Raw genomic sequence first — 22,786 nt, forward strand, 5'->3', positions numbered from 1 at the left:
GAATGGTGGAGTCAGAGAGATGTACCTGGAGCCAGAGGTTCTTCTCTTAGCTATTTCTTTGATACTCTTGAAGGCGTTGCAAGCTGTTCTCTTCCTCCTGAGCAACTCAGGTGCCAGATCATTTGTCATGTTGAGTTCTCGACCTAGGTAGACATAATTGCTGCATTCGAAGATATTTGTTCTGTTCAGAGTGAATGGAATGTCAGGAACCAGTCCATTTCTCATAAACATTGTCTTCGTGAGATTCAGCTGCAGTCCAACCTTTCCACACTCATGGTCGAAATTGACTAGCATTTTTGAAGCTTGTCATCAGCGAAGTGGAGGTGGTGTAGTTGCCAACAGTCATCTTTACTCCAATTCCTTCCCATTCCAGTCATGGCATGATGTTCTTGAGGTTGGCACTGAAGAGTTTCAGTTAAATGGTATCACCCTGCTGAACCCCTCTCGACATGGATGATCACTTCCTTGTAGAATGGTGAAATCCTGATAGTGAATCCATAATACAGCTCATGGAGGATCCGGATGTATTGAATTTGAACACCCTCATTGGCTAGGGCTTTGATGACTGCTCCAGTCTCAACAGAATCAAAGGCCTTCTTTAAATCAATGAATGTTAGACAGAGCGGCATCCTGAACTCCCGAGAAGCCCCAATGAGCTTGATTATCATGTGGATATGGTCGATTGCACTGAATCCTTTTCAGAACTTGACTTGTTCTCATGGTTTTCCATCATCTAGTGTTCTGCCAATTCTATAATAGATGACTCAAGTGAATAGCTTGTAGATGATGGAAAACAGGCAGATTGGGCGATAGTTGCCAATGCCATGGGATGTCTCCCTTCTTGTACAGTAGAACAGTCCTGCTGGTTTTCCACTGGGATGGAACCTTGCATTCAGACAGGTATAGTATGAAGAGCCAAGACAGTGCATTGATGAGTACAGAAGGCAGATTCTTCAGTTGTTTGGGTCTGACCTTGTTTGGGCTGGTTGCTGTTCGTTTCTTACCAATGAAATGGTATGTCAGATTTCGGAAGGGAGAACTTTGGGAATGACATATCTATCCTGTGGAATTTGGTATGTGGGCAGGTAGACGTGGCTATCAAAGAGATCTGAGTAGAAGTCATGGATAATCATCTCCAATGCCCTTCTGGAAAATGATAGATCCATCAGTACATCGGAAGGCAGTCATCGTGGTATTGTAGTGGCGAAGAACAGGTGGGCATTGTGAATGCTTTTCCTGGCTTCTGCCACATCTGCCAGTACTGCAGCTGTTCTCTCTTTGACGTCTTTTTTTGAATCTCTTCTCTGCACTGCTTTGTGAGCTCAGACGGTAGCTTGTGGTTGCCTGAGACTTGCGCTAAATCACGTTGGAGAATGAGCTTGAGAGTTTTCGAAGACAAGCGTCTTTTTGTGGCTTTCTCTCTCTCTGTGCTCCTCACACAATCATGGAGGCACTGAACCAGTCCATTGTATTCTTCGTCAATGTTGTCAACAACAGCATCTTCCCATGTTGCCTCAATAGTGCCAAAGAGTTTCCATTTGGTGGTCATTCTGGGAGTTCACTTCTTAAACTTTGCAACCCTTTATTCCTGCTTCGTGAAGTAGAATTTTGCATGAAGGAGATGGTGGTCTGATCTTGTTTGGAATTTGGGGACAATAGCGACATCAGTCAGGCAAAACTGTCTATTGCGTATGATGTGGTCAATTTTGTTGTGGAACTGTCCACTGGGAGACTCCCATGTCCAACTTTTAGATTCGGCCTTCTGGAATTGTGAGTTATCATGAATGGTCTTGGTCGACATGATGAATTAAGAGAGTCTCTCAAACTTTCCTTCCATTCTAGGCCATGGGTCCCAATGTGGAGTTCTTTGGCTGATCTTCTCGGTCCTATCTTGGCATTAAAATCACGGCAATGATCTTATAGAAGGTGTGGCCTTCTTTATAAAACATCTCCAGCTCCATGTAGAACTTCTCAATTTCTTCTTCATCATAATTGGATGTTGGTGTGTAGACAACGAAGATAGAAACAAAGATAGACCTTCGACTCCAGACTCAACAGGACCCGGAAACAGTTATCCTCTGAAATTTGGTATGTGGGCAGGTAGAGATGGCTATCAAAGAGATCTGAGTAGAAGTCATGGATAATCATCTCCAATGCCCTTCTGGAAAATGTGATAAATCCATCAGTACATCAGAGGGCAGTCATCTTGTATGACTTGCACATCTTGCCCTGTTATTGCACAATAACTGCAATAACAATAACAATCTCCAGTGACCCAGGGATCACACCCAGAAGCCCCACCCTGAGTACCAGATAAATACCTCATCAGGCGACGACCACTACCTCCACTACCCAGCTGCTGACAAGTTCCAGGCTGCTCTCCAGACCGTGAAGCAGCCGCGCAACACATCATAAGACACTTAATACCCATCTTCCATGATTACCACACCATATCTGATGGGTTTCATATATGGCTTGAACCATGGAACACCTGCAAGGGCAATTAGAGGCCGCCCTAAATGCCTCTATTCCTCTCAGAGAGCCTGGCAAGCTACTGAGAGTATCCCGCCTGCATGGCAGAGTCTGGCAAGCTATCCGTGACATAATTGATATACCAAAATCAGTAAATGCAATGGGTCTTATTCCTCTGACCCTGAAAGAGCCACCAATACAGCAGCACTAAGAAGGATGACAAAGGAGATACTGATAAAATATCAGGGCTGAACTAGGCCACCAAAACGAAGAAAAAATAAAATGACTGTACTTTCAGTGAACCTACACTGGCATTGGATGCATCCATCAAGGACCTGATGGTGCAAGAGTAGAAGATCAAGTAGACATCGTTAGTCTGACCAAGACAAGAAGTCATCAATCACATCACTCCATTTTCAACACTGGAGAAGAACTGATCCTCAGAACATGCTACCAAAGAGCCATTGGTGGTGTCAATGTCCTTGTCAACACGAAATTGGCCATGAGCATTGATTCATTCGAATGCCTAACAATCTGAATCGGATGATTACACTTGAATATACGTGGCTCACTGCCAGCAGTTTTTATCTTTGTTGTCTACGCACTGAAACATTTTCTACTTTATATAAAATTATAAATTATATTTATTGTTTTAATTATAAATAATCATAGAGAAATCATTTATTGATAAGACACAAAATGCTTACTAATGATTTCAAATACTGTAAAGCAAATCTAGAATAGGTGGGTTAAAATTTTAGAGAAAAATATTTAGAATTCTAGCGAAAAATTGGTATTCTATTAGAGAAGCAAAAGGAATTTCTAGAAGTGAAAGTCACAATATCTTGGAGATAAAAGTTTTCAGCAGGTAGAATTCCCTGTAGATTAGGCTTCATTAACTTGAAGACAGATCAATAGTTAACATCAAAATTGAAGCGGAATGAAAAGAACAGATTGAAAAGCAAAATAAATCTCTTAGTAGTATGCATTGAACCGATTTCAGAAATTAAAATTAAAGAATATGGAATTAATTTATGAAATGAAAATAAATTATGTGTCTCTACCTATAAAATATCTTCATAACAAACAAGTTAAAGGGATTCTTTTGTGGAAACTGAAAATTCAATTTGAATATAATTGGTGTGTAGACATTTTGCTATGATATTGGGAAACATATATGACAGTTTATCTCTGGAACAATAACTGTGCTATCCCTTTTTCTTATTTTCTATAAATTTAATTTATTATCTCTTTCAATAATATGAAGATTAAGATTGCCTAATAATACAAGTAATGAAATTTTATTGAGTTCAAGACTGTACCAAGCAATTCTATGATTTATATTATTCACAGTTTCAGATTCTTTGTGCCATCTCTGAATAAGCGTTTGAACTACTGCTTCAAATGAAGTCTAACATGGTGTATTCAAGTGGAAGTGTTTTAGGGTTTCATTTTTTATATTAAGTCACTGCGAGGTAAACAGTCACAAAAGTGTCTATTGGGCATAGCCATACAATGTTCCAACACCCATCCCTTCACCAGTGTACATTTCTCACCACCATTGTCCACAATTTTCCTCATTCACCCTCCCCCTCCCCCAGTCTGTCCATACAGCAGAGATTTTTCTTCTGTGTTTCTCTCTCTCTGTCTCTCTCTTTCTGTCTCTCTGTCTCTGTCTCTTGTCTCTGTCTGTCTCTCTTTTCTTTTTGTTCAATATGATTTGTGGCACAGGTATTGTAAGGTTATCATATATATCCCTTTACCTACTTTTAGCACTTAATTCTTGTCTAGAGTGATCATTTAAGAGGAAATGTTTTCTGTTATGAAATAGTTAAACTTAGTAGGAAAAAAAGCCCAACATTTTCCAATTAGTAAGATGTTCCTACCTGTGTGGATTCAGATTTTGATAATGAGATAAACATAATGGAATGCAAAGTTGAGAAATGAGAAATAGATCCTGATGATATTTTATAAGCATCTAAATTAAAGAGTCACTACTCTTTAAAAATTACACAACTTGATGCATTGCTCTTTAAAGTAGAGTTCCCATGAGTTGAGTTTTTTTCTCTTGGAGATAAATGTTGTAAGCAGTCAAAGACAAAAAAGAAAAAAACTCACTGTAATAAGACTTCAAGTATGCTGTTTAATTTAATTTTGTTGCAGTACACCAAGATAGTTGTCATATTTCTGGACATAGCAAATTTAGTAATTTTTAATTAGAAAAATAATCTCCCAAGTTATTGAGATATAAGCCCAATAGTCATTATATAAAAGTAAAATAATTTGTGGCTATAATTTTAAATTTAATATATTTTTCATATATAAATGACTTTAAGTTAAAAGTATTGCCATGAGTTCAGTCTAGTAGGAAGGATTTAAATATAGAAGAATGATGATAGACAATTTTCCTATATATGCATAGCTCTATGTTATTGAGGCATTAAAATAAAGTCTAAAAACTCATAACACAAGAATACATTGCAGATGATGATTGTCCATTAAAATTCTTTTGCCTTAAACTTTTTAGGAATTATTGAAAATTTTATTAAGGTCATAGACCATGTGCTTCCAAGTAAACCATATGTTATTTTGTTAATATTTCATTCTATTTTAAGAGAAATGATGCATTTAGATGTATTTATGAACATGTCAATACGTAATCATGTGAAAGAAGAAATATAAACTATGGGCAGAAAAAAAATATAAACTATGAAAACAATGAATAAATACATTCCTTTGACATTTTTAAAGTTTGTTAAGGCTTGTTAAGCAATGTAAAAAGCCCACGTTTTAAACATACTCAATAATTGCATCCCTAGTAATACATAAGCAGATTTTCTTGTTACTCAAAAACAACTGTATGTTTAGTTTATTTACAAAATACCAATCAGATTTTTGTATGAGTATACTTAATGAGTGTGTGTAGGGTTCTAAGTTTAAGATAAGATGGACATCTGACAGTAAATAATGAGGTGATCTAGCTATTTAGTATTACTGAATCTATAAGATAATGATAGTTAACTATACTAAAATTATTTCATTTACCATGTATTATTCCAAATGTCTGAAAATCTATCTAAACTCTAAATGACTCTACCAAAATCATGTACTTTGCACATTACTGCTGAAGAATTAAGGATAATAAAGTCACACATATATATGTTCTGTTTTGAAAAGCTCGATTAAAGAATTTTAAATGCAATACTCCACTAAAACTGCTAATACAATTGTACTGAAATTAATATGTGTGTATGATGAAGTGAAGGCAGTTTATTAGGAACATTTCAAATTAGGGATCTAATTTGATGGATAGTTTGTTACACTGTGTGGCATTAAGGTATCTGTATTTTGTTTAGAATATGAGGAAGAACAGTGGTTAAGATTGCAGTTGGAGGACAGGAACTTCATCTCTGCATCCACACAAGATGTGGAACTGTGGGCAAGTTATTAAACTTTGTGGTTTTGTTTCCTCATCTACAAAGTAAGAATATTTTATAGTAATGATCATCAGTTATCAATTATGTCCTCATTTCTGTAACATCTAATAAACCACTCATATAATCTAAAGATATTGTGTTTGTTTTTTTCCTAAATGGTGCTCAGTAAACCTGAGATCCCTCCCAGTGATTCTTGGCTAACCGACAGGTAGTTCAGTGTAAGCCTCTGGGGATGCTTTGCTTCTCTGACTCTGTATCTACTGAACCACCGTGATGCTTGGGAGCTCTCAAGTCCCACATGAAGTGCTCTGAGAGCCTCTAAGATTGCACATGGCAATGGTCAGGGATCATGTGACACTAGGAATGGCCACATAAAGAGTGTGTGCTTTATCTCCTTCACTAGCTTTCTAGCCCTTAAAGTATAGAAGTTTTAATAAGTCTTGGTAATTCATTTTATAGGAAAGTGAATATAGTTTTTTTACATCTTAAGGGAATGTTAGAAAATAAAAGGAAATCATATTAGTCACTTTGGCACATACTATATATTCAGTCATTAGGAGGTATTATTATTATGATTGCAGATAATCTTTACTAAGCAGTTAAGAGATAAAAATGATTAAGATAGAAAATCTTCTGTGACTTTGCTTAAAATAGATATTATAATCCTACATTAAAAAACCAAAGAAATTTTTAGACAGCCCCATTGGTTGATACTTTAAAGGGGAAAAACATAAGCAGAATCTTAATATTTTATTTCCTTTTTTTTGGGTGGGGGCAACTGTGCTTTAGATTTTCTTCAGATTGTCTCCAGGCTCTGTGTTCAGGGCTTAGTCCTGGAAGACATATGCTGGGAATAAATCCTAGCTTGGCAACATGCAAACAAGCGCCTTACCCACTGTACTATGTCTGCAACCCTAAAATTCTTACATATTTAAGAAATCTATATTATCTCTCTTTTAGCACTGTAACACTGCCCTCCTATTGTTCATCAATTTGCTTGAGCGGACACCAGTAGTTTCTCCATTGTGAGACTTATTGTTACTGTTTTTGGCATATCAGATACACCACGGGGATTTGCCAGGTTCTGCCTTGTGGGTGGGATACTCTCGGTAGCTTGCCGAGTTCTCCAAGAAAGTGAGAGGAATTTAATTCTGGTCAGCCTCGTGCAAGGCAAATGCCCTAACCACTGTGTGATTGCTCCAGTGATAGCATTAACTTTTACCACTAAGAATGATAAATGAAAGTCTCATTCAACTATGGGTAGATAAACAATTTTCATAAAGAGTTCTACGGTTCTTATGTGATAATATTTCTTAAAAGATCAAAGTAGAGTCAATATCACAACCAACATGATTTAACTTGGTCATTTCATGTTTCAGTAATTACTGGTGATCATCGCGATCAAGAGAGGGGTTCAACAGGATGATAACATTTCACCGAAACTCTTCAGTGCCACCCTCGAGAATGTCATGCGGACAACTGGAATGGGAAGGAATGGGAGTGAGACAGATGGTTGGCAACTATACCACCTCCCCTTTGCCGATGATATCGTTCTAATAACACCAAACATCAGCCAAATGCTGGCCAACTTCGACCGTGAGTGTGGAAAGGTCAGACTGCAGCTGAATCTCATGAAGCCAGTGTTTATGAGAAACAGTCTCGTTCCTGATGTTCCATTCACTCTCAACTGAATGGAATGACCATCTCTGAATGCAACAGTTATGTGTACCTAGGTCCAGAAGTCAACATGACAAATGACCTAGCACCTGAGTTGCATAGGAGGAAGAGAACAGCTTGGAATGCCTTCAAGAGCATTGAGGAAATAGCTAAGAGGACAAAGAACCTCTGGCTCTGGGCACATCTCTTCGATTCCACTCTTCTTCCTGCATTAAGATATGCCTCAGAGTCTTGGGCCCTACGAAAGCAGGATGAGAATGCTATTTGGGTCTCCCAAAGAGGAATCAAAAGAGCTATGCTTGGAGTATCATGCTTCACTCAAATGAGAGAAAGAATCTGGAGTTCCAACCTCCATCGACAGTCAAGAATCAGGGACACTATCTCGTTTGCCAAGCCGTCAAAAATCAGATGGGCTGGACACGTAATGAGATTTGGAGACGACCCCTGTACTAGAGCCGTTACCGACTGGATTTCACGGGATGTCAAAAGACCGCGTGGCCGCTCACCTACCAGATGGTCAGACTTCATCAAGAGTCTGAACGATCTGTTTGAGGCTGTCCTAGTATGAACAGACCCCATTGGGCTACACTAGCACATGACAGGTACAAATGGAGACATTACTGACACCCGCTCAAGCAAATCAATGATTAAAGGGAAGTCAAGTGATCAAGTGATCATGTTTCAGTTACTTAAAGTTGATATAACTTTGAATAAAAAACATAAAACTTATGAGCAGTTTGACATAGAAATTTTTATGACTGTTTTTGTCCTTTGGAGAATAATATAAAAATTTAGAGATTATGTAATTTTTATCTATTTAGCATGGAACATCATTATATTTTCTAATGATAAACTTATAGTTACTGGTAAAGAGGTATTTTATAAAATTATTATGTAGTAGTTTTGGAGCAGGCATATTTATTTTACATGTGATATTATCTCACTTCTATATTCCTTTACAGATATATATAATATATATAGCTTACTATTATCTAGTTTTGTCTGGTTTTGAGATAGTCATTAATTTTAAGTAGTAATAATAGTTGCCTATGTTTTAGCTTATTTTATAGCAAAGGTATTCTTAACTTATTCCCTAGTATTCACCTTGAAATGTTAAAATGCATTTCAAATAATTTTGCTGTACTCAAATGTAATAATTTAGTATTAAATTTATATATATATACATATATAGTTTCTATCATTTTTCATAGTGCTTTTTAAGATTCATTCATATCATTAAATTCATTAATAGGCAACTTATTTTTATTGAGAGTAATATTTTCAGGTGTATAGATCACAGTTTGCTGTCAGTTTACCAGCTAGGAGTTAGAACTTAGGAGTTGGTCCCAGATTTCGGTAGTAATGCAAGAAATTTCTATAAAGGTCATGCTTAGGTTTTTGTGTGAATGTATATATTTTCTTCTCCAGTAAATATTAGGTAGGAGATTGAGGACTTACATGTTAAAATTCTTCAAATTTAGGTTCTAAAATAGAATTTTGTGGGATTTAAACTTTATAAAAATAATCTCTATAGATTTTTTATTATTTTTTTGAATTTAGAAATAGTACAATAACTCAGAAAAACTCCTTATACTCCAAAATATTCTTACTTTCTCTAATAAAGCAAGGAAACAATTTATTTCTCCAATGATTCATTGTTGCATTTGTTCACATTTATCTGTGAGACAGTTCATGCATAGATTTCCAATGTTATTATTGAATATTCAGAAAATCTATATTAGTGTGCAGCTGTAAGAGGTAACTGTGATCTCTTGTTGGAAAATTGTGTCAGAGACATATCTAATATACGGTATCATTTATTACCTTTAGAATATCTATAAACTTTAGAGTTAAAATATTTTAAAACCCAACAATTCTCTCTACAATGTAGCCTGCTGATTTTTAGTTGGTATTCATCTTATATTCCTTTAAGTCTGAGAAATTTGACTCAGAAATAATCTTTGTAACTCATTTTTAAAGATTATTTTTTGTGAATTGAATATTAAAATGCATTTTATTCCCAAATAATTCTTTAACATAATACTTGTAGGCTTACATAGCACTGCACTATAGCACTGTCCTCCCGTTATTCATCAATTTGCTCTAGCGGACCCAGTAACGTCTCCATTGTAAGACTTATTATTACTTTTTGGCATATTGAATACATCACAGGTAGTTTGCCAGGCTACACTGTGAGGGCGAGATACTCTTGGTAGCTTGCTGGGCTCTCCGAGAGGGGTGGAGGAATCGAACCCCGGTCGACTGCATGCAAGGCAAACACCCTACCCACTGTGATATCACTTAGAGTGTGATATCACTCTAAGATGTAATTACCCCAAATAATTTGTACAAGATAATATGTTGGCCAGTTTTCACGACATCTTCCCCCCCCCACACTGAATATCTGACAAATATGTGTATTTTCCACCTTTACTGCAAATAATTTTCACTTCCAGAATTGTTTGCTGCTTATGAAGTTTATTTATGTAATTAAGGGAGAGATCATTATTCTGTGTGTTGGGTTGACTTTATGTGCTATCTGAGTGGTGACATGGGGTGAAGGTAGAGCAGGTGCTAATGATGTCGGTAGTCCCCATGGGTAACTTATATGAGGTAGGGAGGAGAAAGCCAGTCCCTTTCCTCGATCTGCCTCTGCTCCCCTGATCCCAGCTGGAAAGACTAGGTCTGATAAATTCTGTGATGAGTCCCCGCTCAGCACAGGCCAAAGCCCACCTCCCACTACCACCACCCCCACCAGGTGGCTGTCAAGCCACACCTGGTGTCTGCTTGTCTTCTCCGAATGGGAATTGATCCCTGCCACCCAGTGTCTCGAGGAGCCACAGACTCAGGCTGGAGAGAGAATTTTCTCTTTGCAGGAAAGGAAAGTCAGTCCTAGACAATTAAGCAGGGTTACTGGGTTCTTGTCTTGCCTCACGGAAAAGAATTTCAGGAGTAGTGAAACAAAAAAGATTTTATTTGGAGGTTTTTGAAGGTGAAGAGGAAGGGGGAGAGAGAGAGAGAGAGAGAGAGAGAGAGAGAGAGAGAGAGAGAGAGAGAGAGAGAGAGAGAGAGAGAAAGAGAGAGAGAGAGAGAGGTGCTCAAGAGAGTGCCTGGATTTCTCCAAGGGTGGAAAGAACCCCTACATACATCCCAGCATTAGATAGGTAAGTACACTTCTCAAGAGGGGAGATGTGGGCAACACATGTGCTTGGGCGCCACAAATGCTTGGCCACATGAGCAAAAGCAGCACATGGGCTCAGGTGGATCAGACCTAGGACTTGTGGTATTGTTACTTTCTTTCCAGAAATTTCATAGCCATGATGTGTGTGTTGGGGGGGGAGGGGAAGGGGGCTTCCCTAATCTACCTGCCTACATTAGTAAAATGATATTGGGAAGCTCATGATGAGAATGATGATTCCCATATAGCAATACTTTTGACTCTCACTGTGTGAAGTCAGAACACAGAAGAATCCCAGTAACTTCAATTTCTTTATTTACATATCACATGTCAGAGGGAGGAGTAGATGACACTTAATAATAATATACATAACCTCTTGATGAACATCATAAACAGAATAACTTTCCTCAAATGTCCATACTCTGTCATACATTTTATTTAAAAGACAGCATAGTTAATATAGAATACATACAAAAGTGAAACTGTACTAAAGGTTATGTCAACACGGGAGAAAAATATATTCACTACAGGGAATTTAGATAAACATAAACATCTTTAAAAAGGTGAATTATGACTTATGAAAGGAAAGGTTAGCATAACCAAATTTTGCTTATTAAAGTTGAAGTGGAAAGAAGTGAAAGACAGCTTTGGTGTAAATGCACTTTTTGTGTCTACTGAACACGTTGAACTTATCTTCAATGCTTTATAAATCTTTCTTTAAAATACATAATATAGAAATGCTTTGGCTTTTGTTCCCACGAACACATGGTACCAAGTGACATTTAAATTTTTTTCTCTTCTAAGAAATATATATGAACTAGATTTGTTGATGCTAAAATTTTTCACAACTACTGAGACCACATAGAAAAGATAAAAATTTCAAACAATTTGAACTGAAATTACAATTATATTTCAGTCATGAGATCATTTTCCTGATTAATCATTGTTTATTGTGCACAACAAAATATATGGAGAAAGGCCCTCCCGTTGATCGTCGATTTGCTCGAGCGGGCCCAGTAACGTCTCCATTGGAGACTTTATTGTTACTGTGTCTGGCATATTGAATACTCTTGGTAGCTTGCCGGGCTCTCCGAGAGGGGTGGAGGAATCGAACTCGGGTTGGCCATGTTGGCCGCTTGTAAGGCGAACGCCCTACCCGTTGTGCTATCGCTCCAGCACCATGAAGAAAGAAAATATATTAAAAATTTGGAGTTGTGTTGGATTATAGTTCTAAGCGTTTTAGGTTTAACATTGATTTTTCCTTTTTCCTCTGCCTCATGGAGCTTATGTTTATTGAATAACACCCATCACAATTCTCCCAGGCATTCCTATTTCTCTGTGTTTATCTTTAACTTTTCCTTTGTGCTCTGCTTCCCCTATCTGTTAATTATTTATATCCCCAAATTAGACCCTGTGACTTGTAAAGCCAGATTCTTTTAAGGACTCTGGATTTTGTATATGTAAGTGAAATAATTGCTTTTCTCTTTCCTTTTTACCCTTGCATATTTTATTTTAGAGCAATGGCCTTTTTGTATAGACATAGAAAGACAGTTAATGCTATGCTTTTGTAACTTGTGAGTTAATTGACTCTGAATAATTTTACTCTTGGGCATCTGTCTCATTTACTCAGCTTAAGCCTCAGTTGCCCTTAGTTCCTAACACTCCAAAAGGAGGGTCCCAATGAGGACTTGGAAGAACCCAGAACAAGCCATAAGCTACCCAGCCATCACAAAAGTTCAAGCTGTAAGCTATCCTTACATCCAGTGAAAAGGGACAGAACAAGTGGCATAAAACTTACAATGAGTTAAGAGCATGGTCATGGATAAACTCTGTCATGACCCAAAAGGAAGTAACTGGATAAGGATCCTGCTGGGGTTAGGAAAAACTTCCTTGGCCTGAGGACTGTAGTCTGGGACATATAGCGAGATGGCCCCAGGAGGAGCCACTCCTTAAACTTAATATTTCTCTTACTGTGTTCATACAAAATGACTAGAAATATTAGTAATAAGTAAATTTAATATGACTACTTAAATGTTTTTGGACTAAGGAAAAAAGAAATACGGCCTTAGATGGGATTTCATCCTTGGATAGATCTCCTAGCAGGATGCGATTCTGTTCTAGAAGACTTTCCCTGAAAGGAGGGCTTGAGATTTGTTCATTGTGTAACCATGGCTATTTGTAACTGCAACCCCGAACTTCTAAGGATTATCTCTGTCTTTGGCTGTGAGACTGAAATAGGGGTGAGACTGGAATAAATGGCGAGGTGAGCCTGGAATAAATAGTGACTGAATACAAACCAGCCTGTTTTTTTTCTCCTTCATTCACCCATGTCAGATGGATATTCAGGTGGGGAGGCAGCTCTTTGCCATCTAGCACACTCGTCTTGTGCCCACACTCTTTGTACTCACAGTAAGCAGATCCCACTGATATAGAGATCACCTTTGATTGTACATTATAGAGAATCTCTAAGTTCTGATTTCCATTAGCCTTTGATATTATCAAATTCACCCTGATAGGTTCTATGTTAATCACGAAGTAGAATTTGAATATAACAGAAGTATTTATTGACAAAAACAGCTTGAAGGTATTATATAGTTTTCAGTCCTCAACTTGGCATTTGAGGGAAAGTTTCAACTCTAGAACAAAAAAAGTCAAGGATGTGGTCAGAATTCATTGGCATGTGAAACGTGGAAATTTTGTTCTCTTTCTGTAACTAAGAATTCTTATGAGAACTAAGAGTGATGTCTTGTGGCACTAAAGTTTAACTAACAATTGAAAAAGTATGTAAGGCCTTGGTTCAAGAAGTTGCAAAAATCAAAACCTTATTGGTCAAATACCTTTTGAAAATCAATTATTCCATCCACCTTTTACTCATCTCCCACAAATTAATGTGCTAATAATTAGAAATAACTGGGAAATAGATTCTGCAATATTAAAGATACTGAATAAGTTATATTGAACCTAATTTTCTACTTCTTAGTACTTTTCCTCAATTAATGAAAAACTTACCAATTTATGAGAATATATGTTCTATTTCAGAATTGATGAAATCTTATTTCTCATAGGACTGTAGTTTGCAATGAAGATAAATCCACAAGTGATTATGACAAAGTATCATATTCTGTACAGTTCTATCAAATATATTTATGACATGTAGTTAATATGGTCCTTTTTGGTCATTTTATGATTTTTAGTACATAGACCAGCAGTTTATTTTATCTGTAACAAAAAGGGAGAGTTACTGATTTATGGGACTTTAACCTAGAATATGAATATTATTTTACCTAACAGTTTATTTTTCCTGTCACCTGTATATAATTTTTTTTTTGGTTTTTGGGTCACATTCGGCAATGCACAGAGGTTACTCCTGGTGCATGCACTAAGGAGTTACTCCTGCTGGTGCTCGCTGAACCATATGGGATGCTGGGAATCAAACCCGGGCCTGCCACATGCAAGGCAAATGCCCTACCTGCTATGCTATCACTCCATCATCCTGAATATAACTTTGTTAGTAGAGTATCACTTTGTTAGAATCCATCAGGCTTGTTAGGAATAATTATCAGGACCAGAGAAATGCAAGTGTTTGGATGATTGCCTCGCATGCTGCTGACCAATGTTTGAAGCCAGGTACCATGTGATCCTCCTAATAAAAAGGAGTGTTCCCCAGCACAACCTGATGTAATTAAAAAAGCAAAATAAAAAATAATTAAGTGGTGATGCTTTCTGAGGCTTAAATTAATCTGGATCTCATGCTTTCTGATGTTTAAACATATGTTTAAACAATAAGATGTTTTCTTATTGTCTTATTTTGGTTTTCAGTCATTAGTTTTGGGTGAAGGAGTAGGCTCAGGACATCTCAGGGTTGATTTCTGGATTACTGGATTACTCTTGGGTTACTGCAAGAAGTGCTAGGAAACATATAAACATATCTGATCCTGAGTCAGTTGTATTCAAGGCACGCACTCAATCCTTTCTTTCTCTCTCTCTCTCTCTCTCTCTCTCTCTCTCTCTTTCTCTTTCTCTCTCTCTCTCCCTCTTCCTCTCTCTCTCCCTTTTTCTGTTTTTTTCCTGATTTCATGTGCTTTACTTGCATTAACTAAAGGATTTCCGATTTCCTTTCCTATGTTTAGCTGCAGATACCATTTTTTGTTAGAAAATTATTTATTTCTATTTTTTTCAGGTATCTTATTGTTCAGAAAAGCTGCACACTTATCTCAAAAAGGTGTTTTTCACACTCCGTTTTAAGGCAAAGCACCACAGATGAAGTGAGTCGGCTGTCCAGATTTCTCTATGGGTTCTCACTTCTTATTTTAGAACTCATTTCCAAAAATCAAAAATGCCATCTCCCAAAAGTATTGAGATTATGAAAAATAAGCACTTTATTCAGTATTATAATTATAGAATAAAGTGTAATTTCTTTAAAAAATAAAAAACTAAGAAGAAAATGCCACTTTACATTGTGAGTTTGTGAGTATAAGTCAGCAGGAGAAAAATTCTGTGATGAGCTTTTCCCTCTGACACCAAGGAGATGCACCAGTCCAAGCTTGACTTGCTTCCTCTGGTCTCACTAGATGCTATATTTCTCTGATTTTCATCCTATTCCATGTTTTGTCTTGGAAGATTGGGTATAGTTTTTTAAACTTCATTACGAGGAACAGATACAATATTCACTGATTTCTTCTCAAAGGGCACTCTCACCTGTCAGATAACTCTGTAATGTCATTCTCATGAATACTCTAGCCATGAAAAATCTCAACAGGACACAATTCAATAAATAGAAGAAATCTATTGAGGTTTGCAATGTTTGGAGCTTTGGACCAGTCTACAATTATGAATCCTAAACCTGCCATTGTAAGCAGAAAGTTGGATGAGAATCCTTCCATAATATGTTGTTCATTTACTTTGTATGATAGGCTGGAGCGATAGCACAGCGGTAGGGCATTTGCCTTGCATGCAGCCAATATGGCCTACCCGAGTTCGATTCCTCCGCCCCTCTCAGAGAGCCCGGCAAGTTACTGAGAGTATCTCGCCCGCATGGCAGAGCCTTGCAAGCTACCTGTGATGTATTCGATATGCCAAACACAGTAACAAGTCTCATGATGAAGATGTTACTGGGCCCGCTCGAACAAATCGATGAACAACGGGAGGACCGTGACCATGACTTTGTATGACAAGAAAGCTATGGGTCTCTGATGCCCATGTCTTCATCAGCCATAGTTAAGCCATCTCCACAACCAAGCCAACTCTTGGAGGTTCAACAGTAACATCATAGATTATTACTCTGGTGATGAGGAAATGAGACACCAGCACCAGGGTCTCCATGTCACAGCAGATGGCATGTGCACCTAGGACTACTTCTTCAACTTCAGGTTGGAACATCTAAGCACCAAAAACAGGATCTGGTATGGTATAGTATCTCTATGTCAGTGGTGATCCAGGCAGCTCTCAGCCACGTGCCACGTTTGTCCCCACAATCAGGCCCAGAATGCTGCAGATATTAATTTTTTCTTTGAAAATATCATTTTATTTCTTTCCTAATCCATCTGTTTAATATTAAAGACTTCCAAGTAAGCCATGACTATAATTATTTGATCCTGTGGCCATTCAGTCCCTCTCACAGTTACGCAGATTTGTTTTGTCAGTGTTTCAAACATAATATGTTAATATATTATTGGAGGTGTTATTTGATGGAGTAGTAGTACCAGCCCAATTACTATATCAAGACAGCTAATTTAAATTTGCTGCCACCTCACCTTTTCTTCTATGAGAATGAAGTCTATGATTCTCATGGAAAGCAGTTGTCAAATAGTAAACATGGAGGTATGTACTTTTGGTGTCAGATCTTGCTATAAACAAGAGATCAATACCAGGACCAGTTAAATGGACATTATGTGATTAATTTCTTTGATACTTTGGCCTTAAACTCAGATATTTCTCCATAGAGTCTCAACAACATTAGTTTCACATTTCAGCATGGAATGGGTGAACTGAAATAAGAATATAGCCACAGACTATATGTAAACTATGAATATGGTAGTGTTAAATAAAATTTTATTTATAGAATAGGCAGTGAGTAGGATTTAGAATTTCAGTGTAGAGGTTATCCATGGTTTACACATTCATCTTTTTTTTTTTTATCAAATTATCCAATCTTTAAGAAATTTTCTGCTGTGAGTTAGCTAACATGTAAATTAGTATAACATTCTTTTTTGAACTAAAACTATTTTGATTTGTGCAAAGTAATTTGGGGAGAGTGTTGTTTATGTACTAATGTCACTAATACTAGTGTACATTCTGGACTCCTGTTAAGATACATTGATTGATATTATTCCAAAAATCCCTGAAACTCTTGTAAATCCTTGCTTCACTCTTATGTAAAATGAATTATCACAATTATATGCCATCATGTTCACTGATTTCTCTCTCTGGTATCTAAAAATTGCTTACAAACTTATTTAATCAAATTTTATGCTAATTATTAAGATTTTAGCTCAAAATTTTCATTTTATCATTTTAGTTTTCATTTATCAACTGAGATTACTGTTTCTATTAATTTATTTTTATTTATTTATTTTTGGTGGACAGCACTCAAGAGTTCTCAGGGCTTATTCCTGGCTCTGTGCTCTGGGATCATTCCTGGTGGGGCACAGGGGATTCTGGTGTCAGGGATCAATCCTGGATTTGCCATATGCAAGGCAAGTGCCCTAACCACTGTACTATGGCACTGATCCCAGTATTGGTTCTTTTATTAAAGAAATAAAGCTACCGAGAGTATCCTGCCCACACGGCAGACCCTGGTAAGCTCCCTGTGGCGTATTCTATATGCCAAAATCAGTAACAAGTATCACAATGCAGACATCACTGGTGCCCACTCAAGTAAATCAATGAACAACAGGAGTAAAGTGCTACAGCGATACAGTTTTATTGAAGTTAGCTACTTGAACTGCCACCCCTGCAGCACACTAGCTGCTCGGTTTCGAGATTCATTTGTGAGTCTCACCCAACTGTTCTTTTGCATGTGGGTATCTTGCAATTGTTCCAGCAGTACTTGTTGGGAAAATGTGTCCTTTACTGGTACCCCTTAAATTTTTTTTAATCACATAGGTGAGAATTTATTTTTGGGTTTTCTAGTCTTTTTAATTTATATTTATGTGTTTTCATTATGCCAGTACCACACTGTTTGATTATTATACTTTTGTAGTAAGTTTTGAAATCAGAAAAAAAATCTTTGTTTTGTTTTTCAAAATTATTCTTGGGTTTTCTTGATACCCCATGTGAATTTTAGGCTGTTTCTATTTGATCACAGACATTTGAGTATTTTTTGCAAGGTGGGGGGAGTGCAAGGTGGGTTCACTCTTAGAATGTTCCAGCACCCATCCCTTCACCAGTGTATTATTTTCCCCCACTAGTGTCCCCATCCTTGCTCTCACCAGTATCTCCATCTCAGCCTACCTCTACAAGTTTTAATACAGATTGCATTGAATCGTAAATCATATAGTATTGATATCTTAAAATTCTCAAATCTTCCCAATCCATGAGAATTTTTATTCTTTCATGTCTTTAAAGGGCTGGAGCAATAGCACAGCGGGTAGGGCATTGCCTTGCACGCGACTGACCTGGCCAATCTGGCCGACCCAGATTCGATTTCTCCACCCCTCTTGGAGAGCCCGGCAAGCTACAGAGAGTATCTCACCCGCACAGCAAAGCCTGGCAAGCTACCCATGACATAGTCGATATGCCAAACACAGTAACGACAAGTCTCACAATGAAGATGTTACTGGTGCCGGCTTGTGCAAATCGATGAACAACAGCAGGACAGTGCAACAGTGCTACAGCTACTTGAGCATAAATTTCTAGTTTCTTTAAGGTCAGATGGTAAATATAATTCTCAGAGTATTAAAGTTTAATTGAGTATTTTATTCTTCCTTTAGATATTTTCCTGTTCTGTTGATTAGTTTTTAGTTATAACAAAATTTTATTTATTTATTTATTGGAGCGATAGCATAGCGGGTAGGGCATTTGCTTTGCATGTGGTCAACCTGGGTTTGATTCCACCACCCCTCTCGGAGAGCCCAGCAAGCTACAGAGAGTATCCCGCCTGCGTGGCAGAGCCTGACAAGCACCCCAGGATGTTTTTGATATGCCAAAAACAGTAACAACAAGTCTCAAAATGGAGACATTACTGTTGCCCACTTGAGCAAATTGATGAATAACGGGAGGACAGTGCTACTATTTATTTATTTACTTATTTATTGTTAATTTTATTGAACAACCATAAAATATTTACAAGCTTTCATGTTTGGGCTACAATCACACGATGATCAAACATCCCCCACCAGTGCACATTCCGCACCAACAATATACCCTGTATACCCTCGTTCCCCACCCTCCCCCTGCCTCCATGGCAGACAATATTCCCCATAATCTCTCTCTACTTTGGGGCATTATGGTTTGCAATACAGACACTGAGAGGTTATCATGTTTGATCTTTTATTTACTTTCTGCATACATCTCCCATCCCCACCGGTTCCTCAAGTCATCATTTTCTTAGTGATCCCTTCTCTTTTCCAGCTACCTTCTCCCCTTTGCTCATGAGGCAGGCTTCTAGCTATGGAACAATCTACCGGTCCTATATATCTACTATCCTTAGGTGTCAGTTTCCTGTTATGTTGTTTAATACTCCACAAATGAGTGCAGTCCTTCTATATCTATCCCTCTCTTTCTGACTCATTTCACTTAACATGATACTCTCCATGTCTATCCATTTATAAGCAAAGTTCATGACTTCATCTCTCCTGACAGCTACATAGTATTCTATTGTGTAGATGTACCAAAGGTTCTTTAACCAGTCATCTGTTCTAGGGCACTTGGGTTGTTTCCAGATTTTGGCTATTGTGAACAGTGCTGCAATGAACATATAGGCACAGATGTCATTTCTTTCGTGCTTTTTTGCATCCTTGGGATATATTCCCAGAAGTGGTATTGCGGGGTCATATGGAAGCTCAATTTCTAGTTTTTGAAGGACTCTCTATATTGTTTTCCAGAAAGGCTGGACTTGTGGGCATCCCCACCAATAGTCCACACCAGCACTGGTTGCTTTTTTTCCTTTGAATGTGTGCCAGTCTCTGTGGTGTGAGATGATATCTCATAGTTATTTTGATTTGCATCTCCCTGATGATTAGTGATGTAGAGCATTTTTTCATGTGCCTTTTGACCATTTGTATTTCTTTTTTGAAGAAACTTCTGTTCATTTCTTATCTCCATTTTTTGATGGGGTTGGAGGTTTTTTTCTTGTAAAATTCTACTAGTGTCTTATATATGCTGGGTATTAATCCCTTATCAGATGGGTGTTGGGTAAATATTCTTTCCCATTCTGTGGGCTCTTTCTGTATTTTGGTCACTGTTTCTTTTGAAGTCCAGAAGCTTCTTAGTTTGATGTCGTCCCATTTGTTTATGTTTGCTTCCACTTGCATGGTCAGTGCTGTTTCATCCTTAAAGATGCTTTAGCTTCAATGTCATGGAAAGTTCTATCTAAATTTTCCTAAAATGCTATTGTTTATTTATTATTTATGGGTTAGAAAAAGTGCTCGGGGTTTACTCCTGCCTCTGTGCTCAGGGCTTACTGTGGTAAGCTCAGGGAACATAAGCATTATGGGAGTGGAACTAGAGTCAGTTCCATGAAAGGCAAGAGCCTTACCCACTGTATTGTGTCTCTCTGACACCTCTCTCTTTTTTTTTAAATAAGAACCACCTTCTTTTTCATTCGGTTCGACTATTCTATATATCTATTAAGTACTTTAAGAGAAAATATCATTCATATTTCTGCTGTTTTACTGGTGAGACTCCATTTTCTCTATGCTTTCCTGAAAGTTGAATATTTCTCCCTCAAATCTATTGTCCATAGAGTACGATTCACTGTATTAGTTGTACTAGTATTCTAGTTCAATACTGTATCAAATTTTAAGTGTCCTGAGGCATGGCATATGTTGTGCAATTGTACAACTCATCTAGGAGGCTCCCTTCTCTGGGATAACAGTCTTTGCTGCTTGCAGTCCTGTGTCTGAAATAAGTAACTTTATACACTTGCCATTTTATATTTGCTTACTTAGGAACTAATAATCTATATTGATGACCTTTATACAAATTACCTTTGATGAATAGAGGTAGCCAAATTTTTACATTTATTATTTTACATAATGTAGTTTTTGAGTATATATTGTGTTGATTTTCTTGATTCACCAATATTGTTATAAATAACTATAGTTAACATACTACCATGTAATGCCTTTTGTATGAATATAATACAGTTAATTTATCTCTCTTCTTAGGAATCATGCTTCGCAGGACTAAGGGGAGATTATAGGGGTGTGTGGGATTGAATCAGATCAGACTTGTAAAAGACAGGTGCCTTGCCCAGTGTACTCTCTTTCAGGCCCTTAATATTAATTGTATTTTTACATTGGGGGATATTTTTTAAATTTCAGATTTTATTAACAATCTTATATATAAATTGTTTTATATTATTCACAGTGCTTATGTGCATACATTGCTCTATAATATAAAGAAAAAAGTAGATCCTCTAGGCTGGAGTAATAGTTGTAAAATTAATTTATATACTTTTTCTTTGTTCTGGCTATATCCAGTGGTATTCAGAAATTACTCCAGTCTCAGTGCTCAAAAGTTGCTTCAGAAGGTGGTCAAGGGACCATGTGGTACCAGTAAACAAGCCCAACCTCCTACTTACAAGACATCCATTTTAATCATTTGAGTTATCCTCATAGCCCATAATTCACATCCTTATGAGTAGAGCAGTAAAATTCTTACTTCTTCATATCCTTGTCAATGTTTTGTGTTTTCTGTACCTTTAATTTAGGGTCATTTGGTTAAACTATTTATTTTAGAAACCAAATTTTTAAGAAGTCTGTAATTTTAATTTCAGTCCATGGTAAAAATCCTGTGTGTAGTTTAAAAATAACTAAAAACATGGGCACTTGAGAAATGCATATATGATATTTTGATGCTTTTGTAGAACTAAATATTTACATTAGAGTCTTCTAAATCATTGATCAACCAGAAATAAATTTTCAGAAGAACCTCAATTTCTCATTATTTTCAAACTGGCAAGTTTCACAGTCATTAAAATAGATCATCTGCATATTTTTTGTCTTATTAAGATAATGATTCGAGTTAACTAAAACAATCCAATCCAGTACGCTCTCCTTCTTGACTAGGTCTTTTCACATCTGTTTGTTACCTTTGAGAAAGATATATTAACAATTTGCCCTTAGCAGATTTTGCCAGTGACTTACTGCCAATTGGGTATTAAAGGGAATTGGGAACACATGTTTTGTTTTAAAAGTCCCTAACAAGTTGGACTGGTTGCCTTTGGACTAGACTAATTGACACTCAATCATTGTCACACTGCCTAGCCCATGTGTGATAATCATTTGGGGACAATGATTTCCAAGTTGCACTTCATGACTTTGGATTTGAATGGCAGTATCAAAGTAAATGCTGCCATCTGACCCATTTCACAATGGAATAGGAAATGCAGCTCTTATTGAAAATCTCCTAACTGTACTAATTTATATTCATCTGATAACCCATTGAGGGGGAAATGGGAATGAGCTGGCAGGTGGCCTTTTAGATATAAAGGGCACATGGCACGCTGGTTGTTTGTTGCTTACTCACACTGGAATACTAAAGATATCGCAGAATATGCATATTTTTAGAATTTATTTATTTTTATTCTGATCAACCCTCTATTCATAATCTAAAAATTATAATTTAGAAATCTTCTTACATAAGTGAGACTCATTTGTGTGTATTTAATAAGTTTATGAACATAACATATGGTTTGTTCTTAACAGCTCATGTCAGAATTGGAGCTAAGATTACTATATTATCATTTATGCAGTTTTACTGCATACAAATTTTTGTGGGTTTCTTTTCTTCATATTAATGAATTATAAAATGATATTAGACTTTTTGTAGGCATTGGTTCTAATGTTTTATCATAATG

At 37.0% G+C, this 22,786-nt stretch overlaps 1 pseudogene; it reads right to left on the minus strand.

Moving 5' to 3' along the window:
* LOC130031543 (oligosaccharyltransferase complex subunit OSTC-like) overlaps positions 1-21,543 on the minus strand; it is a 93,282-nt pseudogene extending 71,739 nt beyond the window's left edge.
* Between the last annotated feature and the right edge of the window lie 1,243 nt (positions 21,544-22,786).

Source organism: Sorex fumeus, unplaced genomic scaffold (assembly GCF_029834395.1).
Source record: "Sorex fumeus unplaced genomic scaffold, SorFum_2.1 ptg000047l, whole genome shotgun sequence".
In the NCBI taxonomy this organism is placed as follows: domain Eukaryota; kingdom Metazoa; phylum Chordata; class Mammalia; order Eulipotyphla; family Soricidae; genus Sorex; species Sorex fumeus.